Below are 22335 nucleotides of genomic sequence, written 5' to 3'. Positions count from 1 at the left end.
ATTACTAGGATTATATTTTCCTATGTTAATGCACATAGATTTTTACCACTCACTTTGGTAAATTCATCAGTGAAACTATTGCTGGTCAGAGACGTAAAAGTGAATGGTACTACTTGTCGCACGGGTGTTATTAGATTACTGCCTTCTCAAGCCACTCTTCTTGATTTTCCAACATACCTGTATTAAGCTAAACAAATATTTTCACTCAATAAACTTCCAACAACTAACTGAACACAGTCATAAAATATACCAATCAGTAACCAAATCCACACACAAAATGAGCAAATTATTACAAAGCAGCACTACATCTGCAACAATAGCAACATGCAGTATCTTCTAGAAGGTACTGAAGGACAAAGGATGCAAACCTTACCAGTATCACAAAAAAAAATATACCATTTGGGATACTACTTTCAAAAAAAGCCTGTGAGGAAAGCTAGCTAAAACTGTTAGCAATAAGTACATTTAGAAAGTACATTCGAGTTTAGAAATAGAAGTAGATCTAGAACTAGGATGATCTTCAGATAATGGCTTGATGGCAAGTCTGACCAAAGATGGTCAAATTTTATATAGAAAAATTTTGCACTTTTTAATGGGACAGAAAGAAAACTCTCCCATTGTTTTGTGCCATAAGAATACTTATTAATATGTTAATAGGCTGACATTGATTTTAGCTGAAACACTCTATTAAGTATTGGAAGACATGGTATAGAAAATGTGCAAAGCAGTATCTAGTCTACAGGAAATTAAACAAAATTAAGTGAGATGAGATGAAATGAAAATATATAAAAAAGTGTGATATACTAAAATGGTTCAAAATTCTAAAGAAGCAGCCAAGAACAGAAACCTTAGACCTGCTGAGAACTCATATTCTCAGCAAAGTAAAGTATCAGTGAGCAAACTGAAATGAGAAGTATATACAATCCACAGATCATGTACCCCCATAAAAAAAAGATCCAGAGATTTTTCAAAAACATTCAGGCACCTTCTTTTGCACTGCAAAAGAACCTATGGCTCTTAAAATAATGGCTAGCCTCATCCTATTGGGAAACAGAAAGGTGAAATGCATAACTTTTAACTGAAAGACTTAAAGGACGGGATCACTAACATTAAGAAGGTGAAAAGGAGCAAGTATCTTGTGCCACACAAGACACTTCTCCACACATGCACACAGCTGCAGTATTCACTGTAACATGAAAGAGAACTACGACCCATAATTATTTATGATGGTTTCGATCATCCTGTTCCTTTTTGCTGGCAGACTAGAAGCTGAGTTTACATACAAATAATATAGATATTATCTGCTTAAGATATGGAAGCTGTATTTCACTAGATATCTATTTATACAAATCAAAAGATTCATATATATTCTAGTGCATGAGCCCCTGTGAAAATCTGATCCCAGTCCTAAGTATATTCCTTTGAGAAGTATGCTGATAAGGGCTTGTCTTCGCTAAACCATTTGTGTCTTGAGCTCATCAGTTGTCAGTTAACTGTAAATGATTAAGGCAATCATAAATGTTTGTAGGCAAGTCTTAGAGCTCAATTCCAGGTGAAAATGAGACATATTTTCAGAAACATGTTCTTGGAAAGTACAAACACCAACTGATTAACTTGAAAATGTAGTTTTTTTTGGTAAATATATCCTGAAAAAAAAAAAAAAAAAAAAAAAAAAAAAAAAGAGCTCAAGGTCTTTTCCTTGTTTTTCTTCTGCATGGATATGAATTTCATGAGCAATGTATACTACTAAATCTAAAATAAATACAGGATAAATTTTAATGTAAATGCCTCTTCATTAATTAAAATAACTGAAAAAAAAAATCTGCAATTATTAACTAAACCCCTTTTTTAAAAAATTGGTTTCCAGCAGTCCAACCGCATGGCACTGTGTATCAGTCACATTCTGCTATACTAAGACAACACAGCCAGTAGCAATTGAGAAAACACATTATACATAGCACTTAGTTCACCATGACATTCTAGATGAGCTAATGACAGATAATGGCCTACAATTCATGTGTAACTTATTTTATAGAAAATCTCACTGATACAACAATTCAAGCACATGGAATCAAGGCTGTGCTAAGTATAATCAACTGGACTTGCAGAAAAGTTGGCAAAAATCACAAAACAATAAAAAAGAAAGTGACACACTTAGAAGTTCTATGATCTTTATGTTGTCTGACTATCTTAACACTTCTGTTTTATTAGGATTTCCAGTGCAGACTTTGTGGAGAACAGATCTATGGTGTCATGCTCCTGAGTATGCTGCTCTTTACCAAAAGCTTTTCAAGTAGTTACAAAAACCTGCCCAGTATCACTGTGATGGCTGCCATAGTGACTGACACCAAAATGACATGTAGAGGGTATCTTTGCAAATCCTCTTACATCTTTTTAAGTGGGTTACCAGATCCACATCCAGTATTCAAGATTTTGGTGCAATCTGGATGCAACAGGTTTGCAGCACAAGCAACCTTTACTACATCATGAATCAACCCCTTTCAAGAAGCTCTGATGAATATATTGAATAGCAGAAATCCCAGAAGTATCTATTTATCTAGAAATAGATAAATATGATAAATATGATAAATATGATAAATAAATAAATAGATAAAATGTTAGCAATCCTTTCATTACAAAAGCCAACCATAAGCCTAATCCTAGCCCTACCCTTTGTTTTCCATCTATTAAACAATCATTAATCCAGGAAAAATCTTTCGGTTTAACCCATGATATCTTATTTTCTTTCAATGCTTTCTGGAGGAAATTTGCCAAAGACTTTTTGGAAAACTGGCTATGCTGTGATAGTGTCTAAAGTCCCAATCAGGAAGCACTTCAAAATTTCCAAGTCTTAGCCATGAATTATATTGGGATAAGGGCAGCAGACTTGTTGTTTCCCTCTCAGCATTCTTGATGATGGGACAGGAGCTATAGCATTTGCTTGCTTTCTCAGGACAGGATAGTCAGGGACCAGGAGACAGGGAACACATAGCACCAGGAGTTCCATCAAGGCACACCAAGATCAGTAATATCTTTTCCCTGTATTTACTAACTTATTGAAAGACGTAAAATCTTATGAAGTGGGTGATCCTGCTGGAAATATGCTTTCTGTTATAACTTAAACACTTTGTTTTCTATACAGAGCTTACGCTATATTTCATTGGATTTCATCTACAGACCTTTATATAGGGGGGAAAAAAAAATGTGTGGCATTTACCATTTTCCATGACATTCTGGTACTTTGATACAAAGGTATATAGTGACATAGACATGGGCTAGTGAGACAGATTAGTAATTATGGATCATGCTGTAGCAAGATAGATGAAATAATAATACCTTCAAATATCTTCCTACTTGCAAACAGCATGCTAGAATGACCATTCTTTTTACCAGGATGATGTGTAACAACTTCCTGTGGAAAGGACAAGAATGGTGGTTCTCATGCTCCTACCTTTGTTCTTCTGCATGGACAAAGAAGCACCTCACCGTTGGTAGCATAAAAGGCAGTGCTGTCAGCTTGGACTCTAGATGGCAGCTCTCTCTCTGCAACCCATGCCAACCAGATCAATGATAATGAATTTATTTAAAAATGAGAAGTCCACTCTGCAACCAGAAGTCATTGATGTTCACCCACAATAGGTGTCAAAGCGTGGTCAGTAAAAACTGGAAACATGTCTGATCCTTAACAAATGGCTGTGTTCATTTGTGGGGAAGTCCATTTTTATATGGCATGTGTTATTTCATTTTGCTGTTTTGAAAAACACTAAAAAAAAAAGTGAAAAAAGCACATATGGAACACATTTTGCTATAAAAAAATACAAATAATCAGGAAGTACATGATCAGGCTGAAGAGACATTGGAGTAAAATTTGTCTCAATAATATTGGCAAAACTAGCCTATTTCCACAATAAAATATAGCCTGAATCATTTACTTTGTCATTGTTTATTTTTCTCATCTATAATTATTTACCTAATATCAATACAAACTTGTGTAACTGTGTAGATATAAAGATCTCCTCTGTAATCATATTGTTGCCTCAATACCCAAGTATGTATTTTTAATTAATCAACTGAAGACATAATAATTATCTAAAGCTGAATTACTGGTTTTCCTTGATATTACCTGTCCATTCTCTTCAACAAAAAATAAGAAGAACAGAAATATCACTGCTCTTCTGCTACTGATTCAGTGGACATCTACAGGTTCAGAAATTTTTAGATTCACTTCTTATAATTTATATGGGGCTTGACATAATTTAGTTAATTCATAAAAAGATAGGCCCTCTTCAGCAGAAATGTCAGCTCTGGTAGCAGTGTTCACTTATGACTAGGAAGAATGTACTTTGTCCATATAAAGAGACTAAAACACAGTTCAAACTGCCTTTTTAACAACAGCTCCCCTAAGAAAATCAATACTAATACACCATTTCTTCCAAGACCAGAAATTACTCACCCCCCACCCCCAAATAAATAAATAAATAAATAATTAAAAACATAATCTCTAAGAATATGTGTAACAGTGCCCTCTGGTGAGTATGTGCCCAAGAAATATGTTTTCACTCTAAGGACAAAGACAATGATTCTGTGGCATGGTTGGTAAGTAATTTGAACAATTTTGTGAACTGCATTATGGTATCAATTCTCAAAACCAGCAGTGAAGAAATTAGGTATTTTGAGATTACAACTATTTCATACAATTGGTTTATGCCCATGTTTTTAACTGCAAACTTGCATGAAGAAAGAGACAGTAGCCTTGACTAGCTGAAGATTTATGAGTGCTATATACAGCATAGCTACTTTTATGGCTGAGAATGTAATATATCCTAAGCAAACACTGATAAGTCCTCTTTATTCTTCTAAGAAGTAACCACCCACCAAGTGTCCTGACATTGGAAAGCCCCATAGTTTTGATAAGAGTAAAGACAAGCTAGCTGTAGAAAACAACTTCATTTCTTAAGTCTAAGATCTTCATCAAATGTTTTGTGAGCAAGAGCTGTGTCTTCCTCCATTATTGGACAGTGATCACTGCATTTTCAATCCTACTGCAAGGTGTGCACATGTAAAATACATGTATATACACACATAAAATATGCATTCTATATATGTGTGTGTGTATCATAGAATTGTTAAGGTTGGAAAAGACCTCTAAGATCATCTTGTCCAACCACTTCCCTACCCACTAAACCATGTCTCTAAGGACAAGCCTTTTCTTAAACACCGCAAGGTATGGTGACTCCATAGCTTCCCTGGTCTCCGTTGGAACGCCTAACCACTCTGTCTGAGAAGAAATGTCTCCTAATTTCCAACCTAAACCTCCCCTGGCACAATTTGAGGCAATTCCCTCTTGTCTTATCACTAGTTATCTGTGAGAAGAGGCCGACCCCCAGTTCCCCACTACTTCCTTTCAGGCAGTTGTAGAGCAATAAGGTCTCTCCTGAGCTTCCTCTTCCCCAGACGAAAAAAAAAACAGTTCCCTCAGCTGCTCCTCATAGGACTTGTATTCCAGACCCTTCACCATAGCCTTTCTCTGGACATGCTCCAGGGCCTCAATGTCCTTCTTTTAGTGAGGGGGCCGTATTTCTGAGAGTACAGGGGGAACGTCACTTCCCTATATATACATATATATATATACACACTGAAAAAAATAAGATATTGGAGAGATTTTTTTTACTGAATCAAGGAGTAAAATTCTACTTTCAAAAGTTTTAATTGTCAAATACAAGAAAAGGCACTTTAAAAAAAAAAAAAAAAAAAAAAAAAAAAAGCTGATATTAAATTGCAGTGTTTGAAGCCTTAAAATACCATTCTGTTCTAGTTTATTACCTAGGGGTGAAAGTTTATTTCTCTAGGGGTGAAAACAAGGGTAGATTCACTGAGTGTCATAATACTTCATTAGTACCTCCCTGTAATCACATATGCTCCAGCTCTCAAGGTACTACAGCAGTAACTTCTAACCTCTATAACATAAACTAAACTGTTGCAGTGCTCCTCTAAGGGCAGGAAAAATTAGAGAAGTTATCAGAACTGTTTGTTTCTATGATGTTTGTACAGCAAAAGAATGAAAAGGGAACTTAATTAAAATATTACACTGATAAAGTTATCTCTCTCCTTTGACGACCACTTTTCTCACTCATATTAAATATGCCTCATCAGTCTCTTGCTCTGATCATGGTGACTAATTAACTTCATGTTTTTTAAGAAAGGAACTTGGCAGTCTCGCTGCTCTGTTTAACAAATAACTAGCTATCCTCAGAGGATTCAAAAGAATCACTTCCAGCCAAGTTCCTTTTGGCCAGGTACAAATATCAGCAGGTGGCAGCAAGAAGTAAGGGGGATTGTAAAATTAGATAAAAAAAAAAAAAGACTTTTACATTATTTTGCAATGTTCAGTCAATTTATTATAGTTACTGTGATGGTTACATTGGACATTGTAGGTCTTGATTATACCATATGGCTCTTCAAAGTTATGCATTTGTCTCCCCTAACGATACCTCCAGAACATCCAGACATCAGTTTTCCCAAAACAGAGGTATTGGTACTTTTCAAAAAGGACAAGTTCATTCATTTTACACCAAATAAATGAGTGTGCTATGTTGCAAACAACAACTATAAAAGGTAGTTTCAAAGAGTTAAAAGTTCTCCCTCTTTGGCAGTGTGTCATCCTGAAAGAAAAACAAATGGAGTGAGTAAACTCTGCTTTTCCACAGGTCAAAAATGAAGCCAATTTGTTTTGGCAAATAAAGAAGGGAAGGGGCTGTGAAAGTCAAATCTGCAGTAGAAATATTAACTTTGCTGATAATACTTTTAAAAGCACTAACGGTCCTAGAGCAAAGGCTACCTTTTTATTATGCCAGCAAACAGCATTCAGTCTCTTGAGGCTAGCAAGCATTACTGCAATATATGAAAAACCTAGTGATGGTTCAGACCAGTCTGGGGTCTCCTTTGAACCTCAGGTGCATGGAAAGTTAGGAGTCAGCAGTCAATTTAAATTACTGACTTTTAAACTTTCCCATCATATATTTTTGTACAGTTCCATAAATAATTCTAAATTTAGGCAGCCATCGACAGCAGCCAACAGCAAAATGGAAGAGTGAAACTACAGTGTAAGATGTCACCACTTGCTTATGCAAGGAAGAGGAATAAGAGCAGAAGAGGAAAAAGAAAGACACTTTATGTTTAGTGTTCCTCACTGGTGATGGAACTGATAGCTCAAAGTGTTGGGATGAGAATGTAGTTATCTGGTGCCAGATTAACAATTTTGGTGAAAAAATATGATCCAGGATAGTAGTAAATAATACTGCGTGGGAATTTAGTAGATGCAATACAGAAAGTTTACATACAATACATACAAAAAAATCAAAAAGCAAATATGAAAAAACTACACTTCTGGAAAAAAAAAAAAAAAAAAAAAAAAAAAAAAAACTTAGCAAATTGACAAAAAGTGACAAATTTGTTACAGTTGTCCTACATTCAAAATTGATGTGATCTTACCGTAACGGACATTTGTTCCGGTGCTAAAAACAAGAGCACTAAAAAATCAGAAATACTGTCCTGCTTGGGGTTCAGTCCAGGCTTGTTCTGCTTGTTGCAAAGCTCTGCATTCCCTAAGGCATGCTCCCTTCTGTACCACCAAAAGTGGTGCTGACTTTTTCTCCCTGAGCATTTGTAGAAGAGTTAAAAGAAGCTTTACTGAAATTAAATCCTTATTAATCAAAGGCAAAATAATTCTCTCTCTTTCGGTCACATCACAGGGGGACAGTTATTTGGGACCTGGAGAACCCTGGCAGCCCTCCTGGTTCTTTTAGCTCAAAACAGTATATCTCTGCCAGCGCTGTGGCATGATTATACTGAACTGACTTTATTCTTCTGTTCACAAAAGGGTACTTCACATATCTTAGATCAGTCACATCTTGCCCGAATGATTTGAAAGAAAGAAAAGATAAAATAAAATAAAATAAAATAAAATAAAATAAAATAAAATAAAATAAAATAAAATAAAATAAAATAAAATAAAATAAAATAAAATAAAATAAAATAAAATAAAATAAAATAAAATAAAATAAATATACTATTATTCTAGATTAAAAAAAAAAAAAACACTGATTTTGTTGAGTACTACTCATTTTCCTGTGCATTTCTACATCACAAGCTGCTCAGACAGTAATGCTGCATAGTAAATAAAGTAAAAAGAAATACACTCTGATCAGATATACTTATGATTCATTTAGCTGTGTTACCTTGACAAAAATGGACTCTAGTTTGTTTCCTTTGGGCCGTGGTATCACACCATTACAGACCCTTCAATATAAAGTTACAAGAAAAAGAGGGACAAATACGTTTTTTTTCCTATTTTTATCAAGTTTTTATAATGTCTAGGTTTTCCATCTCAACTGCTCTTGTTCAAACTAAATCTAGTTCAGGAAAATATCCCCACCTCATTTCCCTGAGAACCTAGTTATTTTATCTACCTCAACAACCAAGCTACTCTACCTTGTCATTTCAATTTTCACATATTTTCTTTTTGTGTATTAGTTCTATGATTCAGTGAAATCTCATCTCTTCAGCCCACTGCCATAAACTATTGTCCGGAACAAAGCCCTCTCTCAAATTCAATCTCAAACAAAATGAAAAAGAGAAAATCACAAATGAGAAACTGGACCACGATCAATCCTATGGGTCCCGTTCTCTCAAGGTCTGCAAGTCTGCTTCATCAAGTAAACCTGAACTATGGTAAGGTGCTATCACCTCTCTCATTACCAAATGAGAATGTGTTAATAAAAACAAGACCTCCTTACAGTAACATAGGAGTGTCAATGTTAATCACTGATTTTGCTGAAATACACTTCTTGATCTTGAAAGTGATTTCCAGATGAAAGGATTGAGCAAAGACATTTATTAAGGTTCTCTATGGTGAGAAAACACTTTGTTATATAATGATGCCTCTAAGTAATTTTTGCAATCAAGAACAAGTAGTTGTCTGTATCCAAAATGTGCCATGGTTGAGGTACAAGTCATACAATTGCTTCAATGGAATTACTTGCAAAGAAGGGTATCACTGAATTCAAAAATGTTTCATACAAGGATTGTGAATTATAATAAAAACAAAATAATTCATTTTTCCTTCTGTTGCCATTATTTTAAACTGGTGTAACTCAACTAATTAAAGTATGATAAGCAGAGAAATCATCAACAGTGTGCAGAATTAGTTCTAATGATTCCCATGTGCCACATCATATCCGTATCACTGTTATGATGTGGCACATGAAACAGTAATAGCATAATCTAGCTTGATGCAGATGTTCCTAGAGCCCCCATGACAATTGAAACAGTTTCACTTTGAAAAGCAATACTTGGAATTCTTTATTCAGCATGAAATAGGAAGTGTTAATAATAATAATAATAATAATAATAATAATAAATTTTAAAAAATATTTATTTATTTATATGTTTTATTTTAATTATATATAAACATATTTATATATTTATAATATATAAAAACATTATTATCATTATTTTATTTCAGCTGAGCTTTTAAAAATCTAGGCTTCAGCTGAAAATTGCTAGCATTTCTCCATGACTCTTCAGGGAATTACATTATTCTTATCAGGTTTACTGCAGTATGATTCCGTAAGTGTGCATACGGTACAGAATAAGACCCTAATGAACTTGGGAACCTGCAACATATTAAAAGTAACCCTCTAACATGCATATGTACACACACCTTGTAATGCACACATATTTCTCTAATGCCTACAACTTTCCCATTGCTGGATGGGAATATACATCTCTTCTTACTGCTTTATCTGTGAAAAACTTGTTTTACATGCTTCAACATTTTCTTCTAAGCAGAGAATCCTTCTTTTACGTAGTCCTGCAAGGCTCAATTTTGAGCCCTCTGTTCTGTTCTCTCCCAGGTTATCACCTTACTACCTCCTAAGCATCAGACCTAAGGTCATCAGTCACCTAAATGCTAACCACTACACCATCTTCAGTGATGTTTATCTGTAGACACTTGTTATCATTCATATCTTATTCAACATTGTCCCTGCTGTTCAAGTTCTAGGCTTCCTCTTGGCTTCCTATACCAAAGCTTTAAATGAGCCCAAACAAATAATCTGCCCTTTTTCTCTGTTCTTTTTGAACTTTTTGCCTATTTCATAATCTCAGCATCAAATCGGGTCTTCTCTTACATCTTCAAATTGCTTGATGATTCCTGAAACATTCTCTTTATACAAAGATTTCCTTGGCGTGCAGATGCAGTGTTTTTCTTACCCACAAACCATGAGGCAACAGTTTACTCAGAAACCAAGACCTTGTAATGTAAAGTTTTGCAGCCTTTGTCTCTTTTCAAAGATGCCTCCAACTAGAAGTTGGAGCCTGGTTCAGTAGCTGCTAGAACTGATACCTGAACTATGGTCTTCCTGGCCATAACCACTTCAGGTGCTAGAGGCAAGCCACCTCACTTCATCCCTTCCAAACATAAGGTGGGAGGGTAGAGCCTTTGAAAATGCACTCTACATGCATCTTCACCACATTCCTCATCTTGACACTCATCTGTTTTCAATCCAGTTACACCTTCTTCTGTCCTCGAGACAAGCTCTCTAGTCCTACAGATGTACAGACTATAATCCATCCTCTAACACACAGAATGGTGCTCCTGCTCCTTCCCCACGAATAAGTTACGAAAAATAAAAAATAATACTAATAAAAAAGTCCTCCAGCATTCACCCTTTCCCTCACCAAAACATTTGCTTGGAAGAAATCTACGGCAATGGAAGCAGATCATGGTATGCCACATTTTTTTTTATGCTGCAACTACCAGCCAACCAGCTACATTTAATATGTAGCCAGCTGTTCAACTTGTGTCTTTAGCAAAAGTTGATGGGTTACTCAAAGGACAAACAAAAGAAAAAAGAAAAAGTTCAAACTCTCAAACACACACACACAAAGCATACATATATGATCAGCCTTTATACACAGAAAAAAAAAAATAATAAAAAAACACTTTTTATTAGTACTAACACTTATAAATAACACGCAAGTTTATCTTAATTCACCTAAAGGTGAATTGGCAATTCTGAAGGAAACAGACAACTACACTAAAAATAGGAGAAAGACATATAATGGTAATACAAAGTTCATATAAATAAATTATTTTGCTTAAATAAAAATGTGTGTATGTTTATTCCTTGTTTAGAGGCATCCATAGAAAAATTAAAGTTAACTCTTTGAACATAGGTATTAACACAGAATATATAAAAAGTCTTACCTCTCAATGTTGAGCACAAAGTCAACAGGATGAATGAAACACAAAGAAATACTCAGAAAACTGAAAATGTGTGGTATTTTTTTCCTTCAAGAGACACAACTCTGTTTTTTAATAGAACTTAATAAACCTTCACTTTCTATTTAAAAATAGTTTACCAGAAGATTCATGTCATGCAAAATACATGTAAGATATTATTCCAACGTGTTTTAAGTCAAATTCCTAGAAATTAAAGAATTTGATATAAGTTGCCAAAACCTGTTCAATCACTTCTTCCAATATTTTTTTTTTATTTTTATTTTTTTTACATATTATGTTAAGGATCTATTTCCTAAATAAATAATTAAATAAGCAAATCTTTGAAATATTGAGATTATTTTTTAGAATAAAATTTAGAAGAGCAAACAGCTTGCTTAATATATTCAAATAAAATTTCTAAACATTGACTGCTTGTCATAAATAAATATAAACATACATACAGTAAAAATAACTATAAAAAGTAAGAATTGTTTAATAGAGGAGCTGTCAAAAGCTTTTTTTTTTTTTTTTTTTTTCCTTCTTATAACTGTCTAATATAGCTGCATCTGTTTTGGTTTGCTACACATTTTACTACATGAAAAAGTAGGTGTTGCTGTACTTATAAGTGTAGCAAATCTTATTTCTTCAAACATGCATTACATATGACAGTTTATATTTTTATAACTCAAATAATGCCTAGCTTCAGTTTTTCTGTAGGTCATTATCACCTCCATCTCATTTATTTCATTTGGTTTGATTCCCACAGGGTTACTGCATGGAATTTCAAAGGTTCACTATAATTAAAAGTTGACAACTGTACATAAAAGTACATGACCCTTTCTCTCACCATAATCTGATCAATCAACTTCCAAAACACTCACTTAAAAGTCAACAATATTATTCTACATTGTACAGTGTCTTTCCTTTCAGAAGCTCGGTACATTTTCCTTTAAATGCCAACTGTGCTTAAGTATTGGGCCTACTTTTTAAAAAATAAAATGCCCATATCTGTTCACATTCACCACCCACCTTCTAACAGGCAGTTGCACAGAATCCTCAAGAATGCATTCAGTATCTGTTTAGTTCCTATGTAAGTAAGCCACATAGCTGACAAAAGAAGGAAGGTAGCAGTGGTTTCAAACTTCCTACAGCACACTGGGAATCATTACTACATGTTTGATGGGACTCAGTTTGAGAACCACTGTCCTGTTCAATTCTAAACAGAGGTACTTATAGACTAACAGATATATTTAGTGTCATAAACATTCCCTTTGGTTGGAAAATGTAAATGAGGCACGCCGTTTAACAGTAGGTGGCTGGCTTGTTTTCTCTTTCTTTTGTTCTTTCTTAAATTGCAAGGCTAATGAGGCATACAAAATGATTCTAAATGGGTTTAGGAAAGAATGTAAGGGTTGTTTTAAGGGAAGGTTATTGATTTTCAACAGGAATCTAACTATGTCACATACTAATAACAGCATTATTTTTGTTGTTTCAGGGCAAAAAAAAAGCAAGTAAGTTGCAGACTTGTATGACTCCCAACCACAGAAAATGTACATTCATCTAAGTGATGTATCTAAAGCATGAGATACACCATAAGTAACGCCCAGTGTTCCTAACTGGAACCCTTGTACTTACCTTTGTACGTACAAAAGCTTTTCTCACAGTTCTACTATATCTACGCTGACTGTAAGGTCAGGGTCATTTCAAACAGCCAATACTGAGTGTGACACAAAATTAGCTAGGATTTTGAATTCACTGGTATTAGGACTAGGACACCTGGATGCCTGTATGTTCTGTTCCACAACAAATACAAACTCTATAAGGAAAGAGTCTTAGCTGAAATAAAAGGATTCCTGAAAGCAGCAGCCACTAGAAAGTGGCAGATTTTCTTGCTATCTGAAAAAATATATCTTGTCTCATCCTGGATTACAGGACATGTTGGATTCTTTATCTAGCTAAGAGCAATGGAGAATCTTTAATCTTCTAGGATCACAAGCTACAGTTGTGGTGGGCATATACCCTTTGTGGTGAAGTATACCACGCTAGCCATTTTTGACATTTCTAAACTATTACTGATGCCTGTACTCCCCACAGTTTCTACCATCAGTTGTACTTGTCTGAGGTAGAAAGTGCTCTTAAACTGAGAAATAGAAATCTATTACTTTGATCACCTAAAATTACCAGACAAGGCAGACAAAGAAGCTGTTTTCATAGTGACCTCTCAGAGCACATTGTCTTTCTAGGTTTGATAATGTGTTTCATTCTAAACTGCAGCTTCCCTACAACTAACTGTGCTATTTTGCCCAACTAATGAAATACTTCTGTATCAGGATTTTTTTTTTTCCTTCATAACCTTCTTCACACAGCGGAGGTTTAACAAGCACCTTGTTGGCTTGAGCTGCTTTACAACATTGCTTTCGTTCCTGTTGTGGAAAGCAAGAGGCCAGCCTTATAAATTCAAAGCTGCTAGATGCAAAAGAACATCATAAAGGGTTAAAATGTTTTCTGCAGTCTTTTAGATATGTTCTTCAAGCCAGTAAAAGCTGTGCTCATTTTCTACCTGCCAAGGTTTTTCCTATTCATACATGTATCTTAATTTCAAAATGCTCATTTACACTTTATGATACCATAGAAACTTGGGAATGATCATTGGGAGTGTTTTTCATTTTCTACCTTCTTTCAGCCTCAAATACATATTGAGAAATAAATTACTTGGCCTAGTGGATTAAAATGAGATAAAAACTCTATTAAGTTAGATAGCAAAATTAATGATGAAATTTTTGCTAAAATTTGAATTCCTTTCTCAGCTAAAGCCTGTAAATAGTTTAGCATTTCCTTGTCCTTGAAATGTAAGCCTATTTATTTAAAGTTTCCCATATTTTATCTGTTATTAAAAAGGTCTTTACAGACTTTCTATTATAAAGATTTCTATAGCAAAGTTGCTTGTTCTCTTATTTTACACTGATCAACATGATGTTAAAAACGACAGATGAAGTGCTTTCAATCAATTTTCAAGCACGCAAATATCCCCACCATTACACATCCACCAGTACAGCTCACTCTTGGGAGCAAGAAAAGGCATAGATAATATTTCTGACATAACAATTTATGGTTATGATCTGGTTGCAGTACTCTACAACTTCAGCCTCGTCTCTTCTTAGAACCAACCATTCCACTCTATGGATAAAGCAGAGGCAAGCATGCACCCACACCTGGACACTGATGTTCATAATCCACTACATTAATGTAAGTGGCTCTGCATTCAGCAACTTAAACTACTACCTCTGTTGGAAACAAGAATATGCATTCTGTTGCCTCTGTTATGGGGACAAAGACCTTCAAGTGAGGTGGAAGATGAAGCATATAAGCAAATGGTGCTAATGCCATAAACTGCCTCAGTTATTTCAGTCAGGCCTGACTGAACTGTGTGAAATGCATCAGGAAGTATGTAGAGTTTCTTCTCTGCTTTTATTTACCTGCAAACAAATGCATTTTAATAAAGCCTGAGAAATCTGGCTGGGAAAATGGACTCCAAATCAACCCAAAGGCTCAAAGCAAACGTGCTCGTGAAGTACAGAATGCACCTCCATTTTTTAATGTAATACATATTGTTCATTCCTGGAAGCTGAAGCTCTACTACATCCCATTCATGTTTTATTCTCAATGAAAAATAACAATAGCAAAGGAGATAAATAATCTGAAAAGCACTTGTTTTTATTTATTTTCTTTTTATCTTGACTAACATTAAACCAAAATAGCCCTAAACCAATCAATCAATAAACAAATAAACAAAAAAAAATTACCTTAATCCTGTGTTTAATTTTTTTCTTTGGGGAAATTCATTTTTGCTGATGGTGTTTCATCTTTGATCTAACGTTTAGGTTTTTCAAGTAAGCTTGGGTGTCAAGCCAAACTCTTAAAGGGGATACTGTGAATCCCTGTAATTTATCTAGAAGATTCTGAAATGAAACACAGAAAGATTCTCAAGATTCTCACAATAAAACTGAGTGCCTTCCTTTGTTTGTTTTGCCTTTTTTTTTTTCCTTACTATCACAGCTAAAGTTGTTCATGTTACAGTAATTAAATCAAAAGTTCTTCTTTAAATGTCAGACCATGTTCTGGCACTTCAAAACTGAAGTGAATGAAAAAGTCACTGATGCTGAAAGAAAGAGCCACATGATAAGGGGAAAAATTAAATAAATAAATAAATAATAATAACAATAATAAACTGTTTAATACTGTTAAACATGAATGGAGACAATAAGCTCAGAAGACATTAAAGCTTCTTTAAAAATGTAAGTCCTTTAAAAATATTTTGGATTTGGACACTGGAGATGGGAATACCATTTTTCTCCCAAAAGTTAAGAAGGGTATTAAGTAATGCTTATACATACCTATTATGTAGATAGCAACTACCAACAAAGTCAGACCTAGCAGTAAAACCTATGTTTTGTTTTCAGAGTTCGTAAGAAAAAGTCAACCTCCATTTCTGTGATGACAGAAGAAGAAATATAGATCGAAGGTTAACTGCTCAGAAATCATATGAAACCACAGATGTAGCCAGCACTGTATAAGGTCTCTATCCAAACTGCCAGCGTCACTGCATGGCTACTAAATGGTCCATCAGAAAAGACTGTTTTTACCTTGTTTGGCAGTTGGGAGAAGAAAAGTAATAAACAGGTGAAGTATTTAGCAATAAGGTAAATGAAATCCTGTCAGTTCACAAAATCATAATTACTCCTGCAACTGTAGCAGCAGACAAAAACCAACACATGACTACAGCTACTGAGGACAGTGGGTGGGTATCAATGTATAATCACAGTGTAGGCACCATTTCATTTCTCTGAGTCATCTCTAGACCTCTACTGAAGGAATTTCATCTGCTAATGTAATGTCAGTCTGACATTTCCTTGCACAAGGAATAAATACTATTATCTTGAAGGGCATATCAAAAGATGCTGTCTGCAAAACACTTTGGAGCATGACTCTGAGACAAGTAATATGAACAAAAGTAATCTTTCTCATCACAGTCATCAATTAAAAAAAAAAAAAAAAAGGAAAAGGAAAAGGAAAAAGGAAAAAGGAAAAAGGAAAAAGGAAAAAGGAAAAAGGAAAAAGGAAAAAGGAAAAAGGAAAAGGAAAAGGAAAAAATCTCTATCTGCAAGAGACACAAAATGTGCCTGAGGCATATGAAGAAACATGGTGGTTTCAATTAAGAGTCTAAGTATGTGAGAAAGCTCTGAGAGCATTAACAGGTTCCATTCTGTGCCTGGTGCTGATACTTCAAAATAAAGTAATTAATGAACAAATGTCTTGTTCAACAAAGAAAAGGGGAAATTCTAAGGTATGCTTACCTTACTGCTAGTGAGGCCTATTTTGGTAAAGAAGTAGCTGGTAAGCATTGCTACTTTTTTTTTTTTTTTTCCAGACAAGTACAAACTAGGCTGGTACAGCAGAGCAACCCCGTACAAAAGATCGGGGGATTCTCGTTGCAACATTGCCATTGCCATAGATGCACTACAGCTGCAAGCTGAATCATATTTACCATTTCACAGAGATAGAACTTAACTTTGGGAACAGTTCAGAGTATTAATTAGTACTTCTTGAATCCCCTCTCCCATCAGAACCTGTGTTTTAACAGGTACTTTTGTACATATGCGCCAAAAAATTCCTCTTCTATCAGAGAATTAAATATAATTAAAAACAGAAGTCTTGGGGCAAAGTTTGCCATGTTAGGAATAGAGACTGTAAACAGCAATATTTATATACATCTGTTGTGTTTGGATTCCCAGATAAGCTGGAGGCAAAGAAAATTCACAGTGTCTTTTATATAGCTTACTGTAATGTATATCCTTGTAGATTGGATACTTCTAGTGAATTACCAAATAAGGGTGCTAGTCTCTTTCCTAGTTAGTATTAAAGAAAAAAATCCCAACCTACCACTCCATTATGGGTAGAAGATGAACATGGAGGCTTCATGCACCTTTGCCAGCCAAGCGTCATAAAGTGACAGATCGAGCTGTGAGAATTTTAAATCTTGTGGGTTGCCGTACCATGTTATGAACTAGATCTCATACAATTCATCACCCAAGTTGCAGAAAAATAGTTCAAGAACTCAAAATAATGAATTCTGTCATTTCCAATAGAAGTGTGAAGGGAGAATTATGAATGAACCTTTTAAAACACGTATGTGGAAGGAGATTGCCCTTCTACAAAATGAAAGCAGCAGGCTTCTATTTAAATGGCCCAATCCTGAAACCAAGACCTTTCATTTTCAATTAACTTAAATTGACAATTGAGAAAGGTTTGAAAATGTTGTTGGAGCCTTTCAGTTTGATATATCTCAGCTCTGACATTGCACACAGCATTCTGACCTGATTTTTAGGGTGTGCTATTTTAAAATTGAAAATTTGAAATGAAAAATATTTGATTCAATCAAAGCTGTTTCAAGACACTCAAACATCTTAATCTGTTAGAAATGAATTTTCCTTGTTTTCTCATCATGTTACATAATGCTTCATTCATTAAAAGACATTAAAACCTAAGAGCCGTGCCTTTCTGTAATGTTAAGTTACCTTATGCTGCAGCAATATTTTTCTTGTGAAATTAAATTCTATCACAGAACATATTACCATATACAACAGGTAACTATTTACTACAGAAATAAAATCTTTCTTTATATTCTAAAGCAGTCTATATTACCAGGCTTGAGTACCAGAACAATGCAATTACTGATGGTATATACCTCATATCAACATGGCACAAGATATTCAAATCATGCTAATTTTCAGGCTTAGCTTCAAACAGTGTGAATTGTTTCAGTCACTTTTAAACACACATAGGAATCAAGAGAGACTTCCAAACAGCCAAACCACTTCATTTAAATTAAAAAAAAAATAAAAAATAAAATAAAATAAAAATAAACAGAGAATATTTCAAAGCTTACAAGATGAAGATGGAACTTTAAAATCACTGAGATGTGAGGTAGCTAAATTCCCACACTGAAAGAGTCTGTTTGTCAGTTAATAAATGGAGTAACTTGCCCCTGCTATCTGAGAGACATAAAAGTGCAGCTGCTCAACTCAGAACCACATTATAGCAATGACTCAGTCTTAAATCAAGTTGAGAACTATTATTGTTGTTTTGTTTAAAAATCCAATTCCCAAATAAGCAAGCATAAAATTTGATGGATTTTCCAAAACCTCTGTAGCTTTAACGGTTACCAGAATCTTTTTGATATAGACCATACAAAAGTAGAATGGGTTGCTGCATTGGTACCTTTGAATTTTCTCATGAAGTCTATACTAACAATCTAGTAAAAAAGAATGAATAGTGTTTAAAGTAGTGTTTTGTTTCTTGTAGGTGACAAAAAGTCAGTGGAAACTGATCTATGTGATGAAGATTTGCAAGTAACTTTGGTGATATGTTCTGGACCTCATTTCTCCACACCAGCCCTAAAGAGCTTGAAGAGACAACAGGAACAACCTCTTGCATTAGAGTCAATCTGTTATAAATTCTGCAGCATGGTTCAAAACAGAATCCATGTGGATCAGAAGAACCAAGTTCTGTTCTTGCACTAGTGCAGTTTATAGTAAACTCAGAGGGATCAAACAGGATTTGGTTCAGAAATTCAAATGTGGCAAAGCTATACTAGGCCTTCACCTCTGGAGGAATAGGAGTAGCAAAGGTGTGTTTATACTAGAATACCTTTGTTAAGGAGCTGGCCTGAAGCTGTTTTAGTGATGCGCGCAAATTAGCAGTAAATATCACTTGACCATCCAAGGAACTAGATACTGCCAGGCCACAGGAATTCTGTTTTCCTCTCTGTATCTCCTCTGCTCTTCATTGGTTGGAGGTGGGATAGACGACAGTGTTAGCTCAATGCCAACAGACACTTTTCCCAGTATATTTTACATCGGTACTTACAAAAGCCGTCTTGAAAATCCAAACTGGATCTCTGCATTGCCTTGTTTTTACATTAATGCCACTTAATACAACGTTATGGAATATAGGTATTCCTCTAATTATATAAGTCACAGAGAAAGTGGTAAAGAATTAGTTCTGGGAAATCAGTTTTAGGCTCCAAATGCTTGAGCTAATAAAATGAAAGGCAACTTCATAAAGTTCTTTTCCAGCCTAAGTGATTCTTTGATTCCATGAGCAAGATGATGGCATCCTGATCTTGTCCTACACCTGACTGCATTCTTTTTCATATGTATGAAGTGACCCTCAGTCAGTCTGGTATGCTTTGGTAAGCAAAACAGGGACAGAGAGCTGAGCACTGGCTGATGGAAAATATAATTTAAATTATTTTTTTTTCCTCTCATTGATTCACAGACCAAGGGACAATTTGCCCAGGGAAGTGGTGGTGTCACTGTTCCTGGGGGTGTTGAAGGAAAGGTTGGACCTGGCACTTAGGGACATGGTTTAGAGGGTGACATTGGTAGTAGGGTGATGGTTGGACCAGATGATCTTGAAGGTCTCTTCCAACCTTAATGATTCAATGATTCTGTGATAATGGGAAGCATGAACTGAGTTTCAACACAGCATTGTCTTCCTTTTTCCCTTATCATATGACTAGAAAAAGGAAAGAAGAATGAAATGGCTGATTCAATTCCTAACAGTTGAAAAGCACCTGCACATATATAAATATTTAATATGCCTTGTATATAAGTTGTGAGAACTGCTATTCTTAAGGAATATGAAGAATTACATAGCACTTTGCAGTTTTCTCCAGCACATAAAAGACTCGGGGACTTGCAAATATGTGCAGCATAATCACTCTTATTCACTAACTCAGTTTTAACAAACTCAGCAGCAATAACAAAGATGTCACTTTAAACTAGACTACTGTCTTTGTAATATCGATGAGAAATCACAATAAAGTATGTGCTGCATTGTACAAGAAATGGCCTACAAAAAGGAAGGTCTGATATAACCATACATCACTATGGGATATTGCTCATTACTACAAATGTGAAAAGTTGTTTTAAAATAGTGTTATCGTTGCAATCTACTGTTTACTTCAGAAAACGTTTGACTACATCTCTTATTTCAGTGTACAGGAACAGATTAAGTGTTAACATCTGAAAGTTTGCCTTCAGCAAAGTTAAGGTAGCCCATTTCAATGCACCTGCAGCACTGTTAAAGCACTGGCACCACCGTTCTATCTCCCTGCAATACTTTTTCTTGGCTTGCTTTGCCCTTTTAATGTTTTGATTTTCTTTTTTTGTCATTATTTTTCCCCTAGAAGTATTCCGGGATTCCTTACCAAGGTGTATTGCAGCAGCCAAGAAGTTCTACTAGGAGCAGCACCACCATAACAAATCCACCTGCTGCACAGGTGACCACGAGGGCGGGGACGGAGAAAAAAAGAAGGGGGGAGGGGAAAGGGGGGGAGGCAAACAGAAAATCTTCCTAAACGCAGTCCAAAAATGTAACTTGGACTGCGAAGGCGTCCCAAATGCCTGCACAGCCCCGGGCAGTGGTAGCAGCGCTCCCGGCCGGTGGCGCCGGGACCGCAGGAGCGTGCAGCGGGGCCGCGCATCGCCGCGCTCCCACGGCCTCGGCCGGCGACCGGGCAGGACAGCACACCCCGCCCCGGGGGCCCGAGGCTGTGCCCAGCTCTGCGCGTTTCTCCGGTGCGCCCCGGGGCGCCGACAACAGAGACACGTGACCAGACGTATTTATAAAAAAAAAAAAAAAAAAGTCGTATGTATGAAACACAGAACAGCCCCCCCCCCCGGTCCTCCCCCAAAACCGGCTGCCGGGCGGTCTCACGCCAGCCGGGCCAACTTTCCCCGCTCCGCACGTTTGCCTCCTGCGGCGGGGCTGGGTCAGTGGGCGGCCGCCAGCCCCGGTGACTTACCGGCGGGGCCGCGCCGTCCTTCGGGCTCCGGCGGCGCGGTCGCAGCTCAGGGCGGCGGCGGCAGCATCCCCCGGGCCGCCTGCCTCCCCGCACCCCCCGGCTCCCCGCGGGCGTCCCGGCGCTGGGCTGCGTGACTTGTTGGGTGCCGCTGGCACCGTCTTTACCATATGCTGTAGCGGGAGGGAAGGAGGCGGAGGAGAGCGTGTGTGTGGAAAGGGGGGGGGAATTAACTTTGCTCAATGGCGACAGGGCAGCAGCCTCAGTACAAGCATCAGATCGATTTACTAAACAAACTGAAACGTGGGTGGGGATGTTAAACAGTAACCAGCAGGCTCAATGAAAACTGAAAGCTGCTGCCGACAGAGGCTGGGCCCTGCGGGCACCCTCCTGCCCCGCCCGCGGCCGCGCAAGGCGCTCCCGGCCCGGCCCGGCCCGGCCCGGCTCGGCCCGCTGGGGTTCGGGCGGGCCGCACCTGGGCTTTCCTGCGCCCTCCCTGCGGGCTGGGCTCGTTCGCCGCGGTGTTGCGGCGGGGCTTTGGCTTCATTCCCCCCACCCCCTGCAACCCCTCCCGCTGTGTGGGAACGTGAGTGGGTGCCCCTTAGTGGGGACCCTCCTGCCGTGGCACGGCAAGGGCCGGGGTCTCCTCCAAGCCCCGCGGGGCGAAGGGCACAGCACCCTGGCTTGAGGGCTCAGCCAGCGGCCGCTACGGGCCCGGTGCTCAGGGCAGAGAAAGTGCCGGAAGCAGCGGCACCAGCCCGGGCTGCAGGCGGCCCTGGGCTGGGGACACGCAAGAACAGCCCGGCACGGCTGGGCACGGCACGGCCCGCGGCGGGGGAGCCAAACCGCAGCCCTCGGGGCTCCACGGTGTTTGAAAGCTAGGGGTTTGGGGAGCAGAAATCTCAAAGGTTCCTCCCCGTGCGACGCTCCCTTTGCTCCTCTGAAGCCGTCAGGGGGAGGAAAGCAAAAATAAAGCCTCCCCTTTTTAGTTAGGCGCCTGATTGTACAAAGGAACGGGGCTAAACAGGAGGATCCACCGCAAACTCGCTGTTCACAGCACTGCAGGCACTTCGTCGGCCTCTTAGGGAGGAGGTCATGACACAAGGAAGTATTTATAAAATAATAATTGTCATTGTCCTCCGACATTGCACATTCACAGACTCGAAACAATAATTAACGCCTTGAC

The 22335-nt window shown here is 37.3% G+C and overlaps 1 protein-coding gene across 1 annotated transcript in view; it reads right to left on the bottom strand.

Annotated features, from left to right (window-relative positions):
* HNF4G (hepatocyte nuclear factor 4 gamma) overlaps positions 1-21371 on the bottom strand; it is a 66440-nt gene extending 45069 nt beyond the window's left edge. The window contains exon 1 of the mRNA XM_082754061.1: positions 21153-21371. The gene's annotated coding sequence lies outside the window, so the exon portion shown is untranslated. The remainder of the gene's footprint in view (positions 1-21152) is intronic.
* Between the last annotated feature and the right edge of the window lie 964 nt (positions 21372-22335).

This window comes from Aythya marila, assembly GCF_965140915.1.
Source record: "Aythya marila genome assembly, chromosome: 2".
NCBI classification, from domain to species: Eukaryota; Metazoa; Chordata; class Aves; order Anseriformes; family Anatidae; genus Aythya; species Aythya marila.
Note: the sequence above shows the minus strand (reverse complement) of the source record. Positions and strands in the feature narration are given on the sequence as shown.